The sequence below is a fragment of the Gymnoscopelus microlampas genome (assembly GCF_963454915.1).
Source record: "Gymnoscopelus microlampas genome assembly, chromosome: 19".
In the NCBI taxonomy this organism is placed as follows: Eukaryota; Metazoa; Chordata; class Actinopteri; order Myctophiformes; family Myctophidae; genus Gymnoscopelus; species Gymnoscopelus microlampas.
This window is the reverse complement of record NC_139956.1, coordinates 25270664-25278163: the sequence shown is the minus strand read 5'-3', so window position 1 is coordinate 25278163 and position 7500 is coordinate 25270664. Positions and strand designations below refer to the sequence as shown.

The 7500-nt window shown below is 40.4% G+C and overlaps 1 protein-coding gene across 1 annotated transcript in view; it reads left to right on the top strand.

Moving 5' to 3' along the window:
- The window catches only part of LOC311034436 (uncharacterized protein), a 26202-nt gene that overhangs the window by 691 nt on the left and 18011 nt on the right, over positions 1 to 7500 (top strand). Inside the window, exon 2 of the mRNA XM_084042316.1 lies at positions 2826 to 2867. The gene's annotated coding sequence lies outside the window, so the exon portion shown is untranslated. The remainder of the gene's footprint in view (positions 1 to 2825; positions 2868 to 7500) is intronic.

Sequence of the window (7500 nt, the reverse complement as noted above, 5' to 3'; positions counted from 1 at the left end):
CACCATGTTGACATAAAATAGACACTAAACACTTGATAGGATCTCAGCCGCAACATCACTGGTTACATCTCAGTGTATGTGTCGCTTCTCAGTGTTTATACAAAACAGACTTACATGCAGAGGTTTGATACGGGCTTCAAGAGGCTCTAAGCTGGCAGATGAGAGGTGTTCTCTATGCATAGACCTGTACTGACACAAGATATTACATCAAACATCCTGTGTTCGGGTCTTGCTGTGGTTCTCTGCTGGTTTCACACTGACTAGTCAGCATTGACCATGAAGTCATGACCCAGTTTGTTTAATAACACAAAACTCTGATAAGGTTTTTTCCATGTCTGTCAGAACACCCATTTTCCATTTCCCAAACCATCTTCTAGGGGGATATTTTATCCATTATGAGCAATTTGGTCTTTCACCTGTTCACTATATTGAATAAAACAGTTTACTCTTTGGTGTTAAATGTGACTATCAGCAATAGGCCAAGGCTCTTGGCAAGGAAACATTTTAGGCCCCAAATCCCAAAGTTAAACCCAAAGTTAAAATAACCAGAAAAGGAAACGCATAAGCCATTTGTTTGTAAAATGTAACCGATTGCTTCAGTTTCTTCAGGTAAATTATTGCATTTACTTTATTGAGACTACTTTTGATCTCCTTCGACGTGGTGACCTCCTTTGACATCTGCAGACAGAAAAGAGGGCATAAACGTGTGTTCTTTTTTCTTTTCTTTTTTTTTGCTTGAATCTATCTATGCACAGAAAAGGGCCTGAATGCCAAAACCTTCTGTGCAAAACTATGATTGTTCTTTCTTTTATTTAACATTGCATTGTTTGTTGTAGCGTAAAAGACATATAGCTAATTAAATGACCGCTTTCAGAGAATCGGAGTAGGTCTGTAAATGTAAATTCTCATTTAAGAGAAAGTGAAGGGAAATTCTGTCCCTCTTGTTAGAATGGAATATGAAATGAATTATCAATTAATCATCAATCCATCATAAACTGTAGAAGAGGGGCACAAGTCATGTTTTTACCACTGATTTCTCCTTTGCTAACTGTCATAATTGTATGCATCATCATATTGCACAGCAGGCACAAATGCAGATGCACGCACACAGACACACTGATGTCACACACAGTGCATGGAACTATAATGTCTCGATTCACTATATGGTTAAAAAAGAAAACTGCCCATTGCTGCTGTAAACATCAGCCCTAATGAGTTTTTATACATTTGTTTTACCCTATATTTTTGAACGTAACATAGATATGAACACATGGGTGAGGGACGGCCAGCATGCCACTTGCAGTCCCCACCTTGTTAATGTCAAATGTTTCTAGAAGCATCCAAAGGTCTGTCAGTGTGTTCAAGTATTCTCAATGTTGCAGAAAGCTAAGACTGACAACAGTCACCTGTGACGCAGGTCATAGATCTTTTTTTGTTTTGTTTTGCGGAAGACGCACAAATGTGGAACACAAGTGAAATCTACCTTGACCTTAATCTTGACCTTTAACGGCCAGGATGCCGGCACCAGGTGTTTCTATAATACTTAACAATGGGTTATGTGCACCCTCTGGTCAACAGCAGCAGATGAACGTGTTTCTCTAACTTTTTTTTTTTTTTTTTTGCCTTAACCATAAAAGCAGCTCCCGATTTATATGAACACAATATTCTTCATTTTGAGTTGTTCTTTATTTGTGACCCTTGCCAGAACATCCCATGATAAACTTTTGGATACGAGTTGAGAAACAATGACTTCTTTTCGTGCTGAGTCATGTTTTCCGGTGACCTGCTGCAGCAGGAACCGTGTAATATTGCCTTGGATAGTTTAGACGTGTTTATCAATGTTGTGAGGCCAAAACCAAGAAAACAGATAGATCCAGGATTTGATTTGCACAAAACCAACAAAAAACAAAAAAAAAGAGGTGGGGCCATCTCCTTAATCACTTGAGCCCTATATGCTTCTTTGTAGTATAAATGGTGAAAATAGCAGGTCTACAAGCATTGTGAGCTTGTAGAGTTTTGAATAAATAAAAAATAAATTATTAAATGATCAAACATATCAAGCGGTCTGCGTTTTCCAAACGGAAATACATTTGTAATTCAGTCTGACCAGAAGCAGGGATATAAGATATAACCCCTGACGATCCAAATAAATGACCAGAAAGTGGATCGAATCAATCAAGAAAAAGACAAAAGATTTATTTTTGGTTTTGTTTTTGTTGTGTGTTGCTGTAGATTTCATGCTTTACACGTCCTTGACATAATTTTCTCACAAACAGTGCATGGCTGTTTATCAGTATGGAAAAAAGTTAATGGAATATAGAATCATATCTGTGTGGCCACAACAAATCATTCAGATGAAGACCTATGCAAATCCATTCTAGCTTTTCATAATGATGGTTGCTTTCATACGTTGTGTTGATGCTTATGAATCTCACTGCCTTATTACTGTTAAAGTGATGTATACATTTAGAATTGTGCAATCTGCAATACATGACGGACTTGGAAGAATGTTTAGATTTGTTCTACCGATCAAGGCCTCTATTGATTACATGAAAGAATATTAACATACATGATTTGAATATAGGATTATTATTATTATTATTTTTTTAATATAATTTCTTTACTTAAATGTAAGAAAATATGTTGTTTGCGCTTTGCGCACTTTTTGAATCACCAAATAATAATATTTTTCATCCTGGCAGAAAAAAAAAAATTTCATTACATGGCTGAAATACAATACTTTTAACACAAAAGTTAAAATGTTCTCAGTTTTGATTAAGCCATTTTATGAAATTCATTTGTGTATGCCTTTCAATATATTTTAGGCAGCGCACCAAAAACATCAGCACTTCGACCACCGCCAAAAGGTAAGTTGAAAAACTCATCACATCACATTATGCAGCTATATGCACAACGTTGGTGTGCTATACAGTTGCTACAATCACACGTTCTATTTGCATGTTATTCTTCAAACCAATACTTGATTGTGGAGCTCCATTCACCGCGACCTTTGTGACCTTTCTCTGTTCTGAAGGACTGAAAAGCCCGGCAGCATTTAGTTGCGTGGCAAAAACAGTTGAGCTCAGGGGCGTGCTTGGACCAAAATTCAGCTCTGGGATTTTCCAAAAAAAAAAAAAAAAAAAAAAACATGCTGCAGTTGTCTTGGGTGGCCCACCGGCCGTCTGGCGGCCCGTAAATGGCACGGCCGTTCTGAAATTTTCCCGAATTTCCCAGTGGCCAGCACGTCCCTGGCTGAGCTACAAGCTCACAATGTGTCGCATTGCGACGTGCTGTGACTGTGAGCTTATAGATTGGCTATTTTCGGGGGAATAGTTTTTTCCCCTGCCTATACTGACATGCCCAAAATAGGGACGCCAGGTTGAAAGTGGTTAAATTCATACCCAGTCAGTGGCTAATTGGGTACTTTATGGCAGAACAAATATGCTGTAATGCGTACTAACAACACAAACACAGTGAAGAGTTCACTTCAAACTTTTCAACAAGAAGATATTGTTTCCATGTGTTCCTGAGTTATGTGGCCTATGATGGATCAGGAGAGAACATTTTAGAAACATTTCAAAGGCCGTGCGGGGACAGGGAAATCAATAAATTGTTTCATTTTGGTTATTACTTACATGTTTTGATATGTTATCTGCTGTCCCCTTGTTTTATTTTTTTGATATTTTTGGGGGCTTTTTTAATTATTTATAGTTTACAGTAGAGATGGACAGGAAACAGGGGGAGAGAGATGGGGAGAGACATGCAGCAAAGACCGCGAACCGCACCACGGGACTCGAACCCATGGTGCGTCAGGCTACTTATGAGCCTAGATGCCCGGACCGCAAGGCCAGCGCTCCGGGCCTGCTGTCCCCTTGTTGATTAGAGTTGAAATATATTTATGTTGATTCAAGGAGACTGCCGTATTGGAGCTGTGTGTTTGTGTGTGTTTGTGTTGCGTGCGTGCGTGCGTGCGTGCGTGCGTGCGTGCGTGCGTGCGTGCGTGCGTGCGTGCGTGCGTGCTTATACATGCACTAGAGTCTACTCTAGACGAAACTGTTTTTTTTGTTGTGTAAATATATGTATAATGCACTAGAGTCTACTCTAGACGAAACTGTTTTTTTTTTGTCGTGTAAAGTGGTAGATGTATGTGAGGCAACAAAACAGATCATCAGCTTTCAGTTGCGGTGCGTCTAATGACTGACCTTCTTCTTTATGTTCATCCATGTTAAAGCAATGACCATGTCATAGTGGCACAACATCATCACAACGTCCCCAGTTTGAAGGGGTTGGATGGATACCTGTGATGCATTTCTTTCCCCCTCTGCACTTAGTTTTACATCTCTTTGAATCTAAAGAAAGCAAAAGCTCATCAAAAATATATGTATAATGAAATAACAAGTACCGTATAGATCTGTTACCTTCAGTTTGTGTGTGAAATTACATAAATGGCAAAATATAAAGCATGTAGTGGCCTCCAAGGAACAAAAGTATGGTGAGATACGGCTCGTATATGTACATATACATAACTAAATAAAGCTGTGATTCTCCACCAGTGGGTTGATAATCTCATGATATGCTCTTATAGGGTAACAATCACAAAAACAACGTATTCAATAACATTTTGACTGCTAGTCTCTCAGATCACCGGCGATGTGGCCAGTTATTGCTCTTGGTTTGGTCTCGCTATCATCGCCGCTTTGCCCCCAGTCGTGGAAATACAGACAGACAGACAGAGAAAGAGAAAGACGGGTTTGGGGGGAAAATAGCTAACAGAAAAAGTCCAGAAGCGTTCGGCTCTCTCCCCCTCCTCTGCTCCTGAAGTTCTTTTCTTGTTGAATTTGAGAGAAAACTAAAGCGAGACGAGACGGGTCTCCCACACTCACTCCTCTTCCCTCCGCTCAAATCCTTTCGTTATCTCGTCTCTCAACGTATCATCTTCTCGAGTTTCTGTGTGTGAAACGTTCCATTTAAGCACACACACACGCACACTTACAAAGGTTGCTATATCAAGTACAAATTCTGTGACATGAACATAATGCTAGATAGATATCCTTTTTTCATAATTTCGTGTGCAGAATGCAAGATATGAGATACACAAAATAGCTTTAACAATTTGTTTAAACCTGGAATACATTTTGAGGCTTTTATAAGGAACAAGTAAGGAAAGTAATAAAATGTGCTGGACTGATGTAAAGTCAATCACATAATAATTTGTTATTTTGACTTGCCCAAAATAGGGACACCAGATTTAAATTGGTCAAAGAGGACATTTCTTCTTAAATGGAAGAAATGCAGGTCATGAATCAGTTGTTGTTTTTTTGCGGAGGACGCAAACATGTGGAACATAAGTGACTTTACCTTGACCTTAACCTCGACCTCGAACAACCGGGATGCCTGTTTGATTGATGAATTGAATACTTTAATAGTAGTTTGCAAAAAAAGCACACGAAAGTACAGTTCAATACAAGGTCTGCTAAGAGGATTCTAAACCCAAGAAAGCCTATGGCTTGTTTCTATAACACTTGGGTGGGTTATATGATAGGTTTTATGCACCCTCTGGTCAACAGCAGCAGATGAACGTGTTTCAGCATTAGTGCTGAAACGTGTATTTAAATGCACGTCAGGGGCACATGAATGAAAGATGTATTGCATGGTCTCTCTGCTGACCATTCTGGCGTTTCCTCTTGACTTTGATTTCTATCAGTACCCTACTACCCTGGATGTGTCCTCTTGGAGTGCGGTTGTATTAGCTTTGCAGTCACAGCGGTAATCTTTGCACACACACCCAAGTGTTACTTTAACTGGTGTTAAAATGGACCTATGTACAATGTAAGGGTCCATTTTTAGATAACACTTAGGATGTTGCTGTGCATTCTAAGAGAAGTGAGAAGGAGTCTTCATTCCCCGAAGTGAGTAAGCTTGACTTAATCAAAAGACCTGAAAAAATAAGATGTTGTGACTACTGTTATAATTAACTAAAAATGTATTGAACAACATTACAGTATTTATACAGTAGGTTATTGTAGCATGTCTCATCCTCTAGCATTGAAGACTGTAGAACTTCAGACAGGAATAATCATTTTTATGGCAAGCAAGCATTGTGACATTAAATAGTTGGTTTGAATAGTAGTTTCAATCGATCACTGTTCCATGTGATGCAGATGGCCTTATCTGAAGACCTTATCTGTACACGGTAAATCTAACTCTGTAAGGGTTAAATATACACTGGATTTGACAGTATACTCTACTGTTGTCTTGCTTGCTGTTTAATCATAATACTGTATCTTACAGTATACAGTATAGTGAGGTTCTATACTGTAGTTACCACGCTGTCATTATCATTCATGCTAATGTTGAGGTTTACTGCAAGGCAAATAGTACTAGTGACCTCATGATTAACATGAACACCCACACACACACACCACTCACATTCACACACACCTTTGAGATGTATTCAGACAGTACTAGTGACCTCATAATTAACATGACCACCCACACACACACACACACACACACACACACACACACACACACACACACACACACACACACACACACACACACACACACACACACACACACACACACACACACACACACACACACACACATAAGTAATCGATAGAATAATCCTATACATTAATGCATAATTTATCTGACTGACATCCATCTCTCTTGATTGCTATCTCCATCCATTCATCTCTCTCTCTCACCCTCTTCTTTTAACCGTTTAACACTTCAAAACTCTTTTTCCATTTATTTCCGACGTCCCTCTTGGCCACCCAGTGGCTCCCATTCAACGCCTAATATGGCTGGTGCAGGGGTGAAGTTCCTGCCCTCAAATCCTCTGTGATGTGTCTCTTGCTTGGCTGGGAGGGATAGCATGTTCCTCCACAAGCGTTACGTTACGTACGCCCGTTGAAACTCCTCACTGTCAGGTGAAAAGAAGCAGCTGGCGACTCCATGTGTATTAATTGGAGGAGACATGTGGTTGTCTACACCAGGGGTAGGAAACCTTAGGCACGGGTGCCAACATTGGCACAGGGGAGGGTGATCACTGGCACACTGGCATAAGTGTGAGAGAGAGGTTTAGTCAGTTAAATTAAGTCCTCTAACATCTGTATGCAAATTACATCCTGCACATAATTGTCTCCGCCAGGCCGAAAGGCATGGCGAGAGAGTATGTTTTACCCCCTGTCCGTCCGTCCGTCCGTCCGTCCGTCCGTCCGTCCGTCCGTCCGTCCGTCCGTCCGTCCGTCCGTCCGTCCGTCCGTCCGTCATTCGATCTGTCTGTGTACAGCTAATCTCCGGCACCATTGGCGTGCTCGATGCGAAACTGTGCACACACACTCCCTGGATACCAGAGCAGAACCTCTGCCCCAAATTTTTCACAGGGGCTTGTTATAGCGCCACCAGGAGGCCGATTGGTGCAAAACACATTTCTTGACAGTACTCCTACATATTTTGTTTAAACAGCACGCAAATCGGTACACAGTATCT